A 20726-nucleotide genomic window follows, 5' to 3' on the forward strand; every position below is an offset into this window, starting at 1 on the left:
TCTGCTCTAAATCAGCACTGTCAAATGTTTAATACCTAATTCACAGTGTTCTCCTACACCTTCCAGTTTTAAAAGGACAGCTCAACTATATTTCACAGATAGTAAAAGTCTCCAGTTGTTGTTTCCTGATTCCTAGTCGGTAGTGGGCTGTGGTGTTGAGTGTTTCTTTCAACCAGTATAGACTGCTGATATGGCAATGCAGGTACCCTCCCCAGCAGGTACCCTTCCCCAGGAATCCAAGCTAAAATCAACACAGTAACTGCTGTCAAGAGTGTATACGTATACTGCCTTTAAAATCCCTTCCAGTTATCACCCTAGAATCTTCTCTCTCTCGGCATCCTGCCGCAAATATCTGTGACCAGAAGCTTGATGACCCCCCGGTCCCACACTGGGGAACCTCTTATTTGAACCACTTACTTTCATCCATTTCCCTACCAAGCCTTCCTGGTTTTTCTCGTTTTATAGTGCATTCGTTACTATGGAAACATGTGGTGCCAAAGACCAGGGCAGAAGTGAGTAAAACCCCAGCTTTCCAAGTAAAAAGCAACTAATATCCAAGCAGGGGTCACATCATCAACCATGTGCTATTCATACCAGGTTTGGGGCAACAGAGAAGTGGAAATTGAATCTTGTAACTAAATAATTATTCTCATTTTTTCAGAAGCTCCGTTTATTTACTCTATTACTGGAAAGCTGGCTCTTAGCTTACAGTTTGCTTCATTACTTTCTTTTCAATGTATTTAGAAGGTCTGCTTTATACCCATATCCAGTATTAGAATTTGTGTCTAACCAGAAACCAAGTATTAATCTTTCCTTCCACATGTTTTTCATATTTATAGAAAGCAAGGGGAAAAAGTCCCATGCTAATTAAGGAAATGGATTAGACCATTGCTAGGACCCATTCCAGAATTTTAAACCATGGCATCGCCCTTTTGCATCTGGACTCATTTTTTAGTCTCAGTAATGTCCATTTATCCACAAACATTTCCCCCCCCCCCACAAACATCTGTTAATGACCTGACATACATCTTCATAAAGCTGGGGTCTGGGGATACAGACACCAAGAGACAAGTTACCTGCTTTGGAAGAGTTCTCAGGCTAGCATAAGAAGGGAACCAAGTGAGAAAACATCTATATAAAACAGTGTGATGACTGCTTTCAGAAGGGTAACCCAAAACCATGTGGAAGAAATTTCAGGGGGTGGGGCAGGGGGAAGTGGTAGCTAGGTAGAAAGTTTTCAATGAATGGTGATGATCAGGTGTTCATTTTGGGATGGGAATGAAAACAAAGAGAACAAATAAGAGGTTGACATGAGGTCTAATTGAGAGATGCTATGGGAAGTGGCAATGGGGACAGGGAAGGGCATATGCAAGAAAGTTTTAAGTTGATGAGATTTAGGGACTCCTTGGATTTGAGGGGATAAAACAAACTAACTCAAGTCATGAATTGCTGTTACTCAAGTATTATTAGAAATTTCCTTTTACTATTTGTTTCTATGTCTCTAAAACCTAGACAAGAAAGAAAACTCTACATTCAGTTTAAGATTTTTATTCCCTTAACCGACCCTCCTCCATCACTGTTTATTTGTATTTTTAGAGATTAAATCATACCCACATAGCAACTGTCTCTACATTGGGGGAAGAACCTTTTAAACAAGTGAAGTTTTCTACTCTTCGGTACCAGGAAGTTCTTTGCCTGGGTCAGTAAATTGCAGTGCAGCTAAATTAGGCAGGTGGGCAACTCAGCTGATGGTTAAGAACAACTTAGCTAGAAAATCAGTGTGTTATACAAACATCTATTCGCATGATTCAAATGACCATCCTTAGAAGCAAAGCGCTCAAGTTCCATCCAGAACACAGCTAAAGAGTTTCTTAAATAATATGTCAACCTTGAACTTGAAAAGTGAAGCTAACAATTGTTGACTATCCTAAAATTTATATTCGAGACTGAAGGTGTGAGGGAGTGAGCTCACATCCATCCTCCCTCGCTCCTTCCGTAACTTGTTATTAAAAGAGTAATGGAACCAATGTTTGGATAAAGTCATCTTGATTCACTTGGACAGTAGGGAAATGGAGGCTTAGGTTTATGAACCAGTGATTAAAAAAAAAAAAGGTATTCTTCATTGCCAGTGACATAAATGCTAATTCCCTTAGAAACCGGCAAAGGGAATCCCATAACTGATATGTTTTAAAATATAAGTTAAATTTGTTTCTTATACAAGGAACCAGATATTGATTTTTGCTTTTGATCATTCAGTCAATCATAATACTGTACACATCAAGGCCATCAATGCATTTACTTTCCTTTTGCATGGGGAAATTTGCATGAACAGAAATGCTGAATCAGAGGACTGGAATCAGAGTGGGTTGATTAATCCAGCGATTTTTAAATTACTGAAGGTTCAAGGACTCCAAACAAAACTTTTCTTATCTACTGACATCAGATTCCGATGAGCCAGAGTTTGACTCCTCTTCGTTACCCTAACTGCATATTTTGCCTTGAATGACTATTTTACAGGACTCTTATAAAGATTAAGATATACAGGTAAAACACTGGGATGAGGGTTTAATACATCTTGTTCAATGTTAGCTATAATCACAGGAGTGCAATCTACTTTTCTTATGATCTGTGTTGTTGTTGCACAAGTAGCTAATTGCGTGTGCGTGTGCGTGTGTGTGAACAACTATCACCCTTCTAAAACAGTAAACTGAAGGGCACCTGGGAGGCTCAGTTGGTTAAGCATCCGACTTTGGCTCAGGTCATGATCTAATAGTTTGTGGGTTCAAGCCCCACATCAAGTTCTGTGCTGACATCTTGGAGCCTGGAGCCTGCTTTAGATTCTGTGTCTCCCTCTCTCTGCCCCTCCCCCACTTATATTCATTCTCTCTCAAAAATAAACATTAAAAAAAATTTTAAGGAAAAAAAAAAGTAAACTGAACAGGCCTGATCCTAACATTTGAGGGAGCAAGAGCACAAACGGAGTCTTAATTATTATATATTTAAAGATGATAAATAAGCTAAAAATTGTTAAATATGTTCTATCTGCCTAGCTTTACAACTATGTTCCTAACAACCTAGAAGACAGATTTAAATTCAGATTTCTTGAATTCCAGAACCCAGCAAAGTAAGGAGAACCAGCTTCCTGCCCGGCCACCTAGCTCTTTCCACCCTGAACCGTGTATGTGGACTACAAAACCCACCTGTCTGAGCTCCAGGTGCACCTCACACGAACGGTCTTTCCTCAGCACCCTTTGGGCCCAGGAGCCTTTTGAGCAGGTAAGTCCAAGACCTGGGTTCGCATGGCAGGGCCCAGAGAGGGCCAAAGTGGCACATGGGCCCTTTGACTGGTGCAGACGGCGGGTGGCCGTGCAGGTGCACAGAGGCTGGGGGACAGAGCAACTGAGCTCTTTGCCGTGCAGTGTCCAGGATCGGGCCCCTCTGGGTAATTTAAGATTTTCTCTGTCCTGTTTTTTTAGTGCAACTGAAGAACAATTTCCTTCTTCCCCTGCCATTTGCAAGTCTTTCCTCAGGGAAAAGTTTACAAACAATTATACAAGCAACATGAACCTGAGCACTGAATTATCCAGATAGCCACAGACATTTCCTAGAACTGTAGGAAGAATACCAACTTCCCTATGGATGTTTGGTATCATGTGCCAAGCTATTTGAACAGGGACTGCAGTATTCATGGTGGACCAAACTCAAACATTACTATAGGACTTTCTAGATGTAAGTCAGAATTAAAAAAAAAAAAAAAAAAAAAAAAAAAAAAAAAAGCCTAGACTCATGTTGGTGCCCCATCTATTTCCAAACTATATCTCTTGTTGCTGCTGCTAAACTGCCTGCTTTGGATAATCCTCCCACTGGTTCTTATCTAACCTGAGAAAGCAACCTCCCCTCCAAAAATCCTGTCTAGCCACAAAGACCAAGTCTGAGAAGCCACGCTCTTCAGGACAAGTCACTGCTGACTCCAGGAGAAAACAGCATCCCAGTATAACTACTGGCAGACTGTGGCCCAGCCCCAAGCAAGCTATTCTAGGCTAGAGCCTGCTTCTCTAAGCCCCTGGTATTTACAGCCTGGAGGTGGCTAGGTTCTGGTTTGCTTCCAAGCCTGTTTTTCTGTTGTTGTTTTTGTCCCCCACCACACCGCCCCTCCTTCCTGGCAATTCTTTTAGCTATCTGATAACCTTCTAGTAAATTCTTTTTGCTCGAGTTAGACAGCTTCTTTCATTTGCATGCAAACTAAGAGTCATTGCTGATACACTTGGCAGAGCTCCTGACACAGAGATAATCAATGAATGTGTGTTACATAAATGAATAATTATAACCTGAATGTGTATCACTATCATATTTATAAAATAATGGTTTTTTTTTTCTGATTCATAAGACAATGTTATTGACTAACTTTTTTTTTAACTCGTAAATATATAAATAAAAGACAAAAGCAAAGCCCTATTGCTACCATCAGACATGGCCTAACTTTGTTTTTTGTTCCAGTTTTTACCCATAGGATATTTCCATTTCACAAAACACATATCATTATGCGCTTGCTTATATATTTCCACTTAAAACTGAAGTTGTTTCAAGATACATAATCTTTGAAATGAACACTCTCAATATCTAAGTAATGTGTGTTATTTGGGGACCTTAAAATACCTTTAACCAGCCCCCAATTTTTAGTTTTAAAGGGCATTTAAATTTTTTATTATTGTTTTTGCCTGCATCTGATTCCTTAGCAAAGACCAAAATTAAAATTAAAGCCAGAGAAATGGTTGTGTCAAATCATTTGAACTCTGAAAATATTTGGCAAAAGCTTTTAACTGTCCTCCAGAAAGGTTGTATCCTGTAATTCTCCCACCAGCAGTAATGAAAATGTCCTCTCACTGCATCCCTGATGGTACTGAGTTCATATATATACATATATATATATATATATGTGTGTGTGTGTGTGTGTGTGTATATACACACATATATATGTGTGTGTATATATATACACATATATATGTGTATATATATGTATATATATAGCAAATATATATTTAGCAAATATATATATTTGCTTGTTTAATACATGAAACATGGCATCTCATTTTTGTTTTAATTTGCATTTCTGTGGTTAATAGTAAGAATATTTATTAAATATGTGTATTAGCCTTTTTATCTCATCCTTCCAAATCATTTATTCAGATAATTGAACAATTCTATTGGGGTGTTATTTTCTACTTACTGATATGCAAGAGTTCTTCAGTGCAATTATTCTATTAACTGTTCTGTCATGCTTGGTGTCAGTATTTTTCTCCATGATTATTTTCTGCTTTAAACGGGGTCTTTTTGCATATGAAAGCTTAAAATATATTCAAAGCTATCTTTTGCTGTGATTCTTTGCATTAATTGTTAAATATCTTCTTCTAGCTTTGTTTCTCACCTGACCGATAAACTTTTTAATATATTTGGAATTTAGTCTAGTGAGTCATATAAAGAGGGTCTTGGTTCAAAGTTTTCTACCTATTTGGTGTAGCTTCTTGATTTTGTCTAATGCTTCTCGCTTTTCAAAATGCTTTATCCATTGCACTTGTTTCCAGAAACTACCTGAGATGGCTTCCAGGCTACGCTATTCCAGTGAGCTATATCTATTGATTCTCACACCAGTACTACATGGCTCCAATGGAGTTCGATGACCAGATTTATTTTTATTTCTTTAAGGGCAATCCACCCCCACATATATTCTTTAGCAAGATTTTCTTGAGTATAATCACACAGTAATTCTTCTGGATTGATGTTAGAATCATTTTGTCAAATTTTCCCAAACCCCAAAGCAATAAAACTATATAATTGATTGTGGAAAAACAGCCATTTCAGAATATCCATCTTTCTACCCCAAGAATAAGGCATGTTTTCATGTGTTTGAGTAAAATTTTACAGCTTTCTACACAAGTTTTTAGACATTTCTTATTATTCCCAAGTATGTTATGTACATTTTCTATTCTTCTTAGGTAAATTTATATTTTTGTGGATTCATGAGCAAAATCATTTTTTATTGCATTTCTTAGCTGGTAAATACTGGCATTTTGGGGTCGCCATTGATTTTTTTTTTAAGTTTATTTATTCTGACAAAGAGACTGCATGCCAGCAGGGGAGGAACAGAGAGAGCAGGAGATAGAGAATTCCAGGCAGGCTCAACATAGTCAGCTAGGAGCCCGACTCTGGGCTCGATCCCACTAATCAGGAGATCATGACCTGAGCTGAAATCAAGGGTCAAATGCTTAATCAACTGAACCACCCAGGTGCCCCTAGATTGATTTTTAAATGTGTACATTATAACTAACCACCTTACCGAAATATCTTATTAGTTCCTTTAGACTCAATTGTGTATCTATCACTTTATTTCAAAATTTTTAATGTTTATTTATTTTCGAGAGCAAGAGAGACAGAGTGTGAGAGGGGGAGAGGGAAAGACAGAATCTGAAGCAGGCTCTAGGCTCCAAGCTCTCAGCACAGAGCCTGACAAGAAACTCGAACCCACTGACCGAGATCATGACCTGAGCCAAAGTTGGACACTCAACCGACTCAGCCACCCAGGCACCCCTGTGTATCTATCACTTTTAAACGAAATCAAGACACAATGTCTGATTTCTGTTACTTAGGTGAAAAGTTATACTCAAACATATGCATTAAGGGGCACCTGGGTGGCTCAGTCTGTTAAGTATCTGCCTCTTGATTTCAGCTCATGTCATGAACTCAGGCTTCATGAGTTCAGCCAATGTGGGGCACTGCACTGACAGCACAAAGCCTGCTTGGGATTCTCTCTCTCCTCTCTGCCCCTCCCACCCCCCCCCCCCTTTTTCAAAAATAAACTTAAAAAAAAAAAAAAGTTCATTAAATGTTTTTATTTGCTTTTAAAAAAAAAGTACCATTCATGAAATGAAATTACAGGAAATCGAGGCCATCCAAGAAATCCAAATGTAATCCTGTATTCCTGCATTCCACCACATTCATTTTCCTGGGGTACTGAGTCTTGCTTTTCAGGACTACCCAAAAGTGCCCTGAATGAGACATTACGTTACTTCTCACTTGGATTAAACAGAATAAAACAATTCAGCTGCCAGTTAAGAATTTTGACAACTGTGGAAGACAAACACACCAGGAACTCGCTCCTCTATAAAGAGCAACTTGGCTCTTATTTTAACCCCAGAGACAATAGGCTGATGCTCTGCAAAGTAGAACAGGACCCACCTGGCTATATTCACAAAGCAGTGGCAAGCTCTTCTGTATATGAGCAGATTCCTTCCCACCCCCCCATAAGCAGAAGTTTCCTATTTTAAAAGATCGGGATAATAGCACCTACTAATTATTAGCTCATGAAGTATTTGTTGTGCATTTGATTTGGATTCTGTGTTACTAGGAGAGACTGGAGGGCTATCTATAGTAACCAGTAGGGACAGGGACGGAGGAGAACCTGGCATAGAACAGAAGCCCAATAAATATTACTGCAATTATTATTTACTGTTTACTTTTAATCTCTAGAAGGCTAAAAGTCTAGTTTTCCATTGTCCCCTCTAGGGCCTACCATGACAAATACAAATGTCCAATAGATATTTGTGAAATGTTTGCTGACTGATAGGTTTTTACAAAGACCTCAGTTGGCAGAAAATATTTTGACTCAATTCTTAACTGCTCGCTTAAAACCAATTCTTAGAAGATGCATTTGTTAAAGCCAAGAATACTCCTCTTTTCCAGTCAGAACGAGTTTCTCAATTGCTCTTTTTATACAAGTTAGTGGGGAAAAAAAAAGTTTCTAAAAAATCAGATCTTTAAGTTGGCACAGAAAAATGCTATGAGAGTTTTCATTCCTTCACTCATTTGCCATTGTTGATCATCTTCTACATGCAAGACACAAAACAAATGGCCATCACGGAATTCACAGACATTCAATAGTCAAACAAATGAATAGGAAACTGCAAATTGAGGTAAGTGCTATGGAAGAAAATTAAAAGGCTGATAAGAGAATTGGGCTGCTGGGGAAGGGAGATCAAGGAGGCCCAAAGGACAAGTACAATTTGTACCAGCAAGGTGTAGGGGAAGTTCTTGGGAAATTCGACAGACAGGAGGTCAGTGTAACAGCAGCGAGAGAAGGAGATGCCCAAGATAAGGCTGGCCAAGTGCCCAAGGCTCAGTCTCTGGAACCCACCTCAGGTATGTAGAGGCATTTTATGCAAGGAATTGACATGATCCTATCTATTCTAGAAGAATGATTGGAAGGGCCAAGCAAGGAGCCACGGGTCTTGCTAGAAAGTTATGCCAGTGATCCAGTATGGGGAAGACAACTTGAGGATTGATAGTGTGGTGTGGTACAGATGGAAGGGAGAATCTACCGAGAGATACATGGAGAAATTTATAAAATTTTGTGATGGTTTTGGATATGGAGGGCACAAGAAGTTAAGGTGTCAAAAGATGATTCTTGAGTTTCTGGCTAAAGCAATTCCATGTACAGTGGTGTCTTTTACAAAAATTAGCAAGGTGTTAATATTGGGGTGTTTCTGTCGCTTTTGTTATTTTGGTTATTGAATTTGATTTTCTGTTGTTTGTTTGCATTGTGTTGGTCGGGTAGCAAAAGAGAGGAAGGCGACATTAACAAACCCTTTTGGGACAGGGCACGTCAGGCAGATTACCTGTGGAAGACTGAGATCCTAGATTATCTGGGTTTCCAGATTAGTGACATTGGTCTAGTATCTCTAAATGCTGCTCTTCCCTACCATGTTTGGGAAGCCACAAATATGTCAGCTGTATTAAATAACTTTTAAAGTCTTTTCTGAACCCACAATACTCTATCTTTACCTTCTGCTCATATGCAGAAATAATCATGTCATTAAACACAGATCATAGGGATGCTGGCATACTGGGCTGAATAGTGTCTCCCCCAAATTCACACCTAACCAGAACCTACAAATGTGAACCTTATTTGGAAATAGGGTCTTTGCAGATATAATCAAGATGAGGTCATACTGAATTACAGTGGACCTTAATTCAGTATGAATGGTGTCCTTATAAGAAGGGGGAACTTTGCCACGTGAGGATGGAGGCAGGAAATTGGAGTTATGTTGTCACAAGCCAAGGATCACCTGGGGCCACCAGAGCTAGAAAAAGGCAAGAAACGATCCTCCCCTAGAGGCTTCAGCCAGAGCACAGACCTGTCTACACTTTGATTATGGACTTTCAGCCTCCAGCACTGTGAGAGGATAAATTTTGTTTTGAGCTACCTCATTTTTGGCCATTGTTTTATGGCAGCCCTAAGAAACTGATAGTTGAAGTGTTAGATCACTTATTTGAGCTTGACTAGCGTAACACAGAGCACATAGTATAGGTTGAATAAATATCCATTTCCCTTCCTCTTCCAATGTCCCCACCATTTTCCTGGTTGGTTTATGTTACCAGTAGTCCACACACTCTCCCACTTAGACAAGTCTTTCTATTCCCAGGATTGTTTTACAGGGGAGGAAACTGAGGCTCCACAAAGTTAAATAACTTGCCCAAGATCACAAAGCTAATAATGGCAGAGGCAGAGCTCAAACTCAGCTGTCTCATCACCAAAATGATACCACACCCCAGAACACCTGCCACTCACACCTGCAGTGCTGAAACAAACTCTGATGAAGGAGAGGAGCTGACAAATTAGGTTTTCAATGCCTGAAATTAAAATTCACATTTATTAACAAAATACCAACTTGCAGACACCTAGTATAATCAATCTGTACCTAGTCCCAGAGGAACACAAAAATTGTATTCTAAGACCAATGCTATCAATAAACTTCCATCAACAATATTGCTTCCATTAGCAATGCTTCTGCTTTGCACATATGTATTCTAAGTCAAGGTATTACTGTCAGATTGGACATTTACAGCTTTAATTTACTTAAATGCATTTTCCTCAAGCACTCCCCATTTCATTTTGATGCTACTGACTCATTCTTGCCACCTAAGGAGACCATAAGAATAAATACTCTAAGTACTGAGGAAAGTGTCTCTAAACTTCATAGTCACAGATGTCCATCCTTGGAGTAAAAAATAAAAGCGTATTCTAAATTTGCCTTCCCTCCCTAACTCAGGGAGTTGTGCTGCTGAACATAACAGATATGCAAGTATAAGGTGGCACAGCTGTTATTCTGGAGTGTCAGTTTCATAGGAATTCTGGTGTGGGAGGGGCTTTTCAAGAGTCTTGTCCATCGGGACTCAGGTAAGAGAGAGGGGGTCTACATACCTCCAAACCCCAGAAGAGAAAACGGCTACACTAAGAGATTTTGGGAGTTCCTTAAGACCCTATGGCTATTTCTTGGTAGAACCCTGTGGAATGCCAGGTTTCCTGATTTCCCCAAAAGTGTATTTAGCCTTCGAAGCTGTCATCAGCTATTAACGATGACACTTTCCTTGGGCTTGCTGCCAACTTCTCTATTTATTAATTTGACCTTTAAAAAAAAAAAAAAAAAGACCACCACAGATAGCCCCAAATGCTTCACATTTCCTTAACTGCTATCTAATGTTGAAGTGACTCACATCCCATGTTTAAAGCTCCAGATCCACACACATGGGTTCAAGAGGGGCGAACACGCCTCTGCTCCAAACCGGGCACAGATGATCTCTGGACTTTTCAAGTTAACCCTCCAGGAGGCCGGCATCACATGCGATTTTTACAAGTTTGGAGCCGAGATCCTCTTCCACGCTCTGCCCACACCCGTGCCCACGAGCAGAAGTTCTCTCTCTCTCCATTACAACCCACCACGCGCGCACACACACGCACACGCACACCAAGGCAAGTAACAAAGGAAAACACAGCCCCATAAAGGCTCTGCTATTACATCTTCCAGTCCACACCTGCCAAGAGACCAAAACCATACGGAAATCCTGCCCTGGCAATATGTGCAACACTCCCGGGGAGAAGCAGGCACCGTGGCACCCCCCTGGGCGTGTGTGGCTGTACACACAAAGAACCGGTGCTGGGCTTGCGAGCCGTCCGGGGGACCAGCGCACTCCCAGAACTGGTATCCGGGGATCTCCCCCGCGCCCTCTCGCCCAGCAGAAAAGAACTATCCTTTATTTGACCCGTAGAGAGCCCAGGCTGGGTGGCAGCGCATGGGGGGTGGGGGCGGTCCCCGAATCCCTGCCCTCCAGCCAGCCGGTCCCCAGCCTCTGGCATCTCCTAGGCGATGCACAATTGCGCGCTGTCAGATATCCCCTTCGCATCCTGCCGGCGAAGCGAGATGCCCGGGGTCCCAGCCGTGCGCATCCACGCTAGCGCCCCTCCCCGCGCCGCTACCCACCCAGGCAGCCCCGCCAGGCGCGCCTGCCTACCTGGTGGCTGGCTGTCAGCGCAGCGGCGGCGCCTCCTCCGCTTCTTCTCCGCGGCTGCTACACCGCTCGGAGCGCCATGTTCCCGGTCTCCGCGGGCGCACGCCGGGCAACTACTACGGGCTGGGTAGGGGCAAGGGGGGCGGGGGCCAGAGGGAGGGGGTGGGAGGCAGAGCCGCGGCTTTCTACTCTCCACCCAAGCCTCCCCCAGCTACTGAGCATGCCCAGCTGCCCGGCTTCGCCCCTAGGAGGACTTTCCACGAGCGCACGCAGCTGTTCCGGGTTTTCGCGGCAGCCGGCGGGAGGCAGGCAGTAGCAGCTGCGGGAGGCGGGGGGGGGAGGAAGGGTCGGGGGAGTGTCTACACGCTGAGGAGCCCCGAGCCAGAGAAAGCAGCCCTTCGCCAATCCAGTCACCCAGTTGCCCTCTGCTCGTGCCGGGGTGCCTCCTGCACGCCCCTTCCGCACACACCCGGGGTTCGCAGAAATGTGCAAGACCAATGTGGGGCTGAGCTTTGCTCCGGCGGAGAGCAAAGACGGGGGAGGGGGCGGGGCTGAGAGGCAGATCCTTCCGCAAGCCTCTTTGCTACCACCTGGACCTGTGTTTCTCAAACTTAAATGTGCGGTGGGATTAAAATGCAAATACGGGTTCAGTTGGTCTAGACAGGTGCCTGAGATTCTGCAGGCTAAACAAGGTCCCAAGTGATGTTGCCACTGGTCCTCTGACCACACGGAGTAGCAAGGATCTAGAGGAGCCCCTGTCTGTGACCTCTGTGTGGCCATCCTTCAATTAGCCAGCCCAGAAACGGTCTGTATCATCCACAGACGTCCCTCCTGCCTACAGATTATGTGGCGGCTAGTAAGGGAAGATTCCCCCATTCCCCACCCCCCGGGTTGCTGTGCTGCCCTGGAAGACATCACGCTAGGGCTGGGCTCTGAACACCCATCCGAAACTGGCTTAGGGGAACATGGGTTCCTCGACCTCTCCGTGCTCGTTTTGCTGGTTGGCTAGCAAACTAGTTGCTACTTGAGCTGCTCTACTCAAGTCTGAACCAGCCTCCCTTGGCTGTCCCCTGCCTCTCCTGAGCTGGGCTAAAAACTCAGACTGGACAACCAAGTGTCCAATGTATTATACATGCGATGGTAAGGCCGGGCTTGCCCAATAAAGAAGACTGGCAGATTCTAACAAGAGTAGTATGTTTATATACCAAGGGATGACACAGGGCTTTCTGATGAGTGATGTTTGGGCTGAAGTTTGCGATGATATTTCGTGGTTCATATTAAATCCCCTCGTGGTCCACTCTCTTCCCAACCTCCGGAGTCTCCAGCACTGTCAATAATATTCACTGCTCATGCTGTAGTGAGAGAGAGAGACATTAACAAAACCAGTTATGAGTTTTCAACCTTGGAAATGAAAAAGTTCTACCCTTGTCTGTTTTTAGCTGCCTCAAAAATATTTTCATGAGCTGGTGATAGGGTATCTGATTCCATAACTGCATAGCAGATTCAAAATAAGGGTTTATATCTATCAGTATTCTATTATACTCAGTAACTCTTAAACAGTTTTATAGTTGATAGTAAAATATCATTTCTCTCTTGCTTGTTTTCCATTCATTCAGGACCCTCAATGTATTAGCTGCTGTATCAAAACAGGAACCATAGGATAGACGGAGAGTTACTTTTCTCTCTCAGTACTCCCATGTATAAAGGAGAAATATGTCCTGGTATATCATGCTTTGTTTTTCTGTTTAAAGGAGTAGTAGTCTCTAAGTCTACTTCTTTATTGTCTAAGCCACACACGTAGCCATAACTAGCCACCTACCACTCCATTATTTGCATAAAGTTTCCATTTTTGACCTTCTTGTATGTGTGCTTGCACAGATGAAAAAGCTAGAAAATAATTTTATAGAGGTGTAGTTTATTTGTGATTGGTAGCCATTAGAATTTTGCTTGGAAATACTGAACTTCAATCACAGGAAAAAAGTCTCACCTGTTAAACACAAAGCTTGCATTTGCATAGTTGTTTCAATTGGTTGAATACTATGATTATTGTTAGTTGCCTCAAATTCATTTAGGAGTTATGCAAGCTAACCTTTATAAGTGAATAATAATACTATTTCTGTACATACTGCAGTGCATCAAGACCTAGAGAGTTTCTTTTTATATAATGTCATTTATTGAGAGTTTAGCAGGCTGGGTGTTCATTAAGGACCAACACATGTGACTGGGAGATACAGGAAGTAGGAGTAGACAGAGGTAGAAGTCAAGTTAGGCTGTAGGCTGGTGACAGTCTTGGCCAGCCCTCCAGGGATCTCTGGAGCTAGGATGACCCTTCAGAGTTGTCTCGAGTTGGTATGAGTTGTCCAGTCCTTTATATACTAATATTAATCATTTGGCTGCATTGGAAGGCGCACGAACTTGAAAGAAGGCAGCCCTCTGAAGCTGAGGCAGTCCCTAAAGGAGAAAACCACTGAAGGCCATCTGCCAGCAGTAGTTCCTGCAGCTGGGGTAACAGGTCCCTCACTTAAGGGGGATCTGAGCAAAACATTACTTTGTCCACCACACTAATACATTTATCAAAGACATCACTTTTGAATATACAAGGTAGGACTGTACCAATTTGTCAGAGGGATTCAAAACCTTTATTTTTAAACAAATAATAGACTTTCCCCATGGCTCAGATATTTAAAATTTGGAAAATAACATATAATTAGTAATTGGGAGTTGTTGGAGGAGGTCATCAAGAGGATTTGACTTCTGACTGACCCACAATCTGGACCTGGGCAGAGACTCCTCACCCCCTCCCCTGTCCTTGGAAGGTACATTCAGCCCACGATTCCCACAGTAAGAGCCAGTTTCAACGACACAACCTTAGAGGGTAACATACTGTTGGGTCCACCTGCTGAATAACCTAGGTAATACCTCTGTAAACTTCTAAGATTCTGATGGGTAGGAGTGGAGATCTGCTCATCTTGGGCTAAGATAAGCCATACCTGTAAATCCGCTTGCTTATTAAGATTGCCACATGACAGGGCACCTGTGTGGCTCAGTTGGTTAAACGTCCAATTTCGGCTCAGCTCATGGTCTCATGGTTGGCGAGTTGGAGCCCCACATCGGACTCTGCTGACAGCTCAGAGCCTGGAGCCTGCTTCAGATTCTGTGTCTCTCTGCCCCTCCCCCCCCCAAAAAAAAACATTAAAATTTAACAAAAAATAAAAATTAAAAAAAAGATTGCCACCTGCTGTTCTGGAATGGCCTCCTTCTTCATTCTCTCCTTGCCCTCTGTGTATGGGGGCCAGTTTCAGATTTCATCTGGGAAGCTCCTGAGTTTACAAACCAACAGTACACTTTCTATTTAGGTAGCTGGCTCCACACATTTTTTTTTTTTGCATGTGAACTTATTAACTATGATCTCTTGTGCTGACATGTATTCATTCTCTAACATTTAAGACATGATTTTATCCACTGTCAGAGTCTGTATTTGTACTTTGTAATTTTGGAGGGGGAAAGAGCAGTTAAATATTCACTAGAAATGTGTATTTTTCTATATAACAAAGCTACCTACTAGTGACTATTTCATGAGAAACTAATCTCAACCAACCTTATTAATACAAAAAACCATGAGAAGATGTGCCTGAGGGTTAGAGAACTTGGTAGATTGGTTGAGAGGGATGTTTGAGACCACACCCTGGAATCTAGGTTCAGACCACCCCAGCTTACTCTCCATTGTCATCTATGCCATTCATCAGTAAATAGCTGGAATCCCTCAAAGAGGAATCACAGTTATAATGGAACCAGCATAGACTCCAGAAAGAGACAGGACACATGCTTAGATAACAGCGGAGGGAGAACAGGGGGTAAAAATGAATGTTTCAAGGAATATAAACAAAAAGCATAAGAGAAATGTTCACCTGAAGGAGATTAACCCTCAGGAAACAGCAAAAGATCAGATAAAAATTTCTCCAGAGGCACCTGGGTGGTTCAGTCAGTTAAGCGTCTGACTCCTGATTTCAGCTCAGGTCATGATCTCACCATCTTGGGATTGAGCCCCTCAAGGCATGGAGCCTGCTTAAGATTCTCTCTCTCTCTGACCCTCCCCTGCTCATATGCTCTCTCTCTCTCTCAAAATAAATAAATAAACATTAAAAAAAATATCCAACATTCTAAAAAATTAAAGATTATATGATCTAACAAAAAAAATTTTTTGAAGCAATACAAGGATTTAAAGAAGAAACAACATGACCAGAAATGAAAGTGACCCTGGCAGAGTTTCAGGGCTTGGGGAAGGAAGTCATTAAGCCATTCAAGAGGTAAAAGAATAGGAAATGAGACTAAACACAACTGAAACCCTGTGACAGACAGAACTTAGCTACTAAAAAAAAAAAAAAAGTATAAAACCAATCATAGGAAAATTATATGGAAGTCAAACAAAGGAGATCCAACACATGTACACATATAGGCTTGCACCAGCTTGCAAGAGCTCCTAATTTCATTTATAGTAACAACACTGATAGCTTGAAATTCACCATCGTGGGAGTTTTTACTGCACATAAATTGATAAACAGTACAAATCAAAGGTTTTTGTTTACTTGTTTTCATTTACTAGCATATAAACCACTTTTTACAGCCTATGCTATGAAAAACCAGAAAACGAAAAGCAGAATAAAATGAAATAGAAAAATTAATCAAAGATATAATAGAAGCTAATTTCCTGAAATAAGGAGTCTTAAGTCTTCTGAACGAAAGGTACATTTGAAATGTACTCTGATGAAGTTATAGAATTTCAAAGACAAGTAATCCGTGGTGCATCCAGACATAAAAGACAATTCACATACAAGGAAGAGAAAAGCTGTCTTTAGATTGCTTCACAGCATCATACAGTGCCTGGGGGAATGTTCTGAGAAAAAGAAACAGTGACCCAAGGGTGTCTATTTTGCCTAGCCAGGCTATTCTTCAGCTTTTCAAGTCAGTAGTTAAATGTTCTCAAACAATGGATCAAGATATATGGTGCACGTAAACCTTTAAACAAAATTCTTTTTGATCATGAAATTCACCCAAAAGATAAATTAAAAAAAAAAAAAATCTAAATCTAAAGGGATGCCTGAGTGACTCAGTTGGTGAAGCACCTGACTCTTGCTTTCAGCTCAGGTCTTGATCTCAGGGTCTGGCCCCAGTGCTCCACTCTGGGTGTGAAGCCAACTTAAAAATAAAAAAGTAAAAAATCTCAAGAATGGTGGAGCTATGGTCAAATGTGATAATAATCATTATACCTATTTTCAAATAAATTTGAGACTAAAAATTATGTGTTTGGGAGCTTTAAAATAGAACATAAATATTGTAAACCTTGACCATATTAATATTTTTGTGAAATTTACTAAATTCTGAAGGTAGAAAGAAGGGAGTTATGAGGAGGTTTAAGTACAATAGTTTCCTCATTTTCCTTGGCAAGAAGTCAATGGATATTATTCATGTTGAAGTGTATAGTTATATATGCTTCATATATACTTTTTTAGTCTTTTTTTCTTATCTTTAAAGGAATAGCTTAGAAAATTTCTCTTATGAAAATAACATTTTTCTGTGCAATTAACATTTTTTTCTGACATTTAGAAAACACTGCAGGAACATCTTAGCTTTTTTCCTTATATTTTTAAATTTAATTTTAGTAAGATTAAATATAATTTAGTTGTAAAATTACACGTATGGTACCACCCATATATGAAAAATCATGCCTTTTAGTTTATTTTAATTATAACCTTACACTTCTATTTCTCTCTCTATAGGAAGATTTGTGGAATATTATAAACCAAGGAATATTTCTGATAGAAAGATTGGTTGATTGTTTACTGTCTTTTTTACATTTTTTAGAATTGTTTGAATTTTTTTTCGCTTTTTTTAAAAAAAAAATTATTTTAGAGAGCAAACACTCAAGCAGGGTCGAGGGAGAGATAGAAAGAGATTGAGAATGAGATCCCAAGAAGGCTCCCTGCTCAGCACGAAGCCCAACTCAGGACTCAATCTCACAATCCCGGAATCATGACCTGAGCTGAAATCAAGAGTCCAATGGTCAGCTGACTGAGCCACCCAGGCACCCCAGAATTGCTTGAAATTTTTAATAATGAATGTATGTATTTCAAAAATAAGTCATCATTCTTTTCAAAAAATTTCAAAATATAATACCTTTTGTGATACAGTAAAACATTACAGAATATACAAATTGAATGAAAATAGATATTTAAAATCAACCTGGATTAAAATGATCCATTTAGACAAAAGCAAAGAGAGAACACAAATCACCAGTATCAGGAATGAAAGAAGAGATATAACTACAGATTCTACAACCATTAAAAGGATAATAAACAAATGCTTTGAACATCTTTATGTTCATAAATTCAACAACTTAAAAGAAATGGACAACATCTCAGAACCACACACTACCAAAAACTCAACTAAGATGAAATACATAATCAGAATAGTTTTCAAAAAAATTAATATTTTATGAATATAACCATTAACAAAAATTGAATTCATAATTAAAAAGCTCTCCTGAAAGAAATCTCCAGATCCAGATGGTTTCATTGGAGAAACTACCAAATATAAGAGAAGAGTTAACACCTCCTTCACACAATCTCCTTTAGAAAATAGAAGAGTAGAAAGCAATCCCTAACTTATTTTATGAAGCCAGTGTTACCCTGGTATGAAAACTATGCTAAAATTTATCCTAAATTTCATATGGAATCTCAGAGGACCCAAACAGTCAAAACAATCTTTAAAAAGAAGAACAAAGCTGGAGGACTCACACTTCCTGATTTCAAAACTTCCTACAAAGTTGCAGTAACCGAGAGAGTGTGGTACTGGCATAAAGACCGATATAAAGACCAATGGAATAGAATAGAGAACCTGGAAATAAACCCTCACATATATGGTCAAATGCTTTTTGACATAGATGCCAAGATCATTTAAGGGGGAAAGAACAGTCTTTTCAAATGGTGTTGGGGAAACTGGATGTCTACTTACAAAAGAATCAAGTTGGATGCTTACCTTCCACCATATACAGAAATTAAATTAAAATGGGTCAAAAAGGTAAATATAAGAGCTAAAAGCTATAAAACTTTTACAAGACAACATAGGAATACTTGAATAGATATATGTCCAAAAAAGATATACAATGGCCAATAAGTACATGAAAAGAAGCTCATTATCTCAGTCAGGGAAATGCAAATCAAAACCTGAGTGAGATGCTATCTCACACCCATTAGGATGGCAATAAATAAATAAATAAATAAATAAATAAATAATTTCATGTGTGTATAAAAAATACAGAGAACATATGTTGGCAAGGACATGGAGAAATTGGGAACCTTGTGCACTGCTGATGGAAATATAAAATGGTTCAGCCACTGTGGAAAATAGTATGGCAGTTCTTAAGAAAATTGAACATAGAATTACCATAGAATCCTGCAATTCCACTTCTGGATCTACACCCAAATAATTGAAAACAGGGACTTAAACAGATATTTTTACATCAATAATCACAACAGCATGGTTTATAGTCAAGAGGTGAAAACAAAACATCCACTGCCAGATGAATGGAAAAACTAATATGATATATACTCACAATAGAATATTTTCCTTTGAAAAGGAATGAAATGTGGATACATGCATGCTACAATATGGATGAACTTTGAAGACATTATGCAAATGTTGAATGAAGACATTTGACACAAAAGGACAAATAGTGTGTGGTTCCACTTAAATGAGGTATATACAACAGCTAAATTCACAGAGACAGAAAGTAGAATAGTATTTAGCAGAGCTAAGGTAAGGAATGGGACAGGTAGTTATTCCTGTGTGGGGTCGGAAAAAAGTTCCAGATGTGGATACTGGTTATGGATGCAAAAGAAGATAAGTATACTTAATGCCACTGAACTGCACACTTAAAAATGATTAAACTGGTTTTATGTTGTGTATATTTTACCACAATAAAAACAAAATGAAACAAAACAGATGACCTAATTATGTTTGCATCTTTAAAACACCATTTTCCCCAGGCACCTGGGTGGGTCAGTTGGTTAAGCATCTGACTTTGGCTCGGGTCATGATCTCACAGTTGATGAGTTCCAGCCCCGCGTCAGGCTCTGTGCTGATAGCTCAGAGCCTAGAGCTTGCTTCGGATTCTATGTCTCCCTCTCTCTGTGCCCATCCCCTACTCACACACTGTCTCTCTCTCTCAAAAATAAATAAACGTAATAATTTTTTTAAACAATAAAATAAAATAAAATAAAATAATAAAATAAAATAAAATAAAATAAAATAAAATAAAATAAAATAAAAAAATAAAATATGGTTCTCCCAGCAATGCCTTGGAATAGAGCCAGACTCTGTAGGGAGCTATTTGTGTAGCTTCTGAGAGGAATTATCAAAGGCTCAAAAACGGCAGTGGAAGTAGGAGAGGGAAAAAAGGAAAGAGATTAAATAAACACTAAAAAGGTAGAAGCAGAAGGATGTTGTATCCAAATGGATGTAGGTGATATGGGGTAAAAAGGAATCAAAATGATTTCCAGGCAATTGACTAGGATAACTTCCTGGATGGTGGTGCTATTGGCTGAGATAGTGCAAAACAAAGAATGGGTTTGGAGCGGAGGCCATGTGGCTCAACTTTTTTAATGGATTGAGATTGAAAGGGCTGAGAACCCTCCAGGACTCATATCAAGAGGTCAGTAAGAAGAGCAAATACGAGGCTCAGAAAGGAAAGATGGATGGCATACCATTTGGGGTGTCAATTCAATGCCAGATCTCAACACAATACAGTTGAGAACACTATATTGAGTGGGAGTGGTCAAAGAATGGAACTCAGGCAAACACCACTGTGAAAGCAGTAGATGGACCAAGTGGCTACAAAAGAAGATGAGTAACTGGAGAGATGATATGAGGAAGAGCAGGAACAGTGCTGGAGAAGGCAAATGGAGCATGATTCCATGAGGACAGAGGCATCTACACTGACAAATACTCATAGAGGTCCTTTTTTTTCTGGCCTGAAGGAAACAGAAATGAAAATATTTTGATATCTGCACATGAAATACATGAACAGCAACAGAAGAGTCCAGAAATAAACACAAATCTATATGAGAATTTCATTTATAATAATGGTGGCATTATAAGTCAGTGGAGAAAAGATGGATTTTTATTGGTGAAAAAGTACAGCTGAAGTTCTGTGGGATTGAGCTGTAAGTGCCAGTGGCCTTAAGCAACAGTAAATTACTCTACTCAATTTAGTGAGCGCTATCCTCTTTCTGAAAGGGAAACCCGTGTACCTTTAAGGTCATGGATTTCAGCAAAATTTGTATAAAATCCCTTTGAATGATTTAGGTTGAATTTCGCTCCAGAACAAG

General features: G+C 40.1%; 1 protein-coding gene across 5 annotated transcripts in view; it reads right to left on the reverse strand.

The window, feature by feature from the left end:
- The window catches only part of PAK5 (p21 (RAC1) activated kinase 5), a 316773-nt gene that overhangs the window by 273021 nt on the left and 23026 nt on the right, over positions 1-20726 (reverse strand). For 2 of the 5 annotated variants that reach the window (XM_019462530.2, XM_053890435.1), the window contains one exon: positions 12546-12692. The gene's annotated coding sequence lies outside the window, so the exon portion shown is untranslated. Of the gene's footprint in view, positions 1-11343; positions 11474-12545; positions 12693-14575; positions 15374-20726 lie in introns of those variants that run through there. The other 3 variants (XM_019462529.2, XM_019462525.2, XM_053890436.1) reach the window with 3 other exon arrangements.

This window comes from Panthera pardus, unplaced genomic scaffold, assembly GCF_024362965.1.
Source record: "Panthera pardus isolate Hobbes unplaced genomic scaffold, ASM2436296v1 HiC_scaffold_25, whole genome shotgun sequence".
NCBI lineage: Eukaryota > Metazoa > Chordata > Mammalia > Carnivora > Felidae > Panthera > Panthera pardus.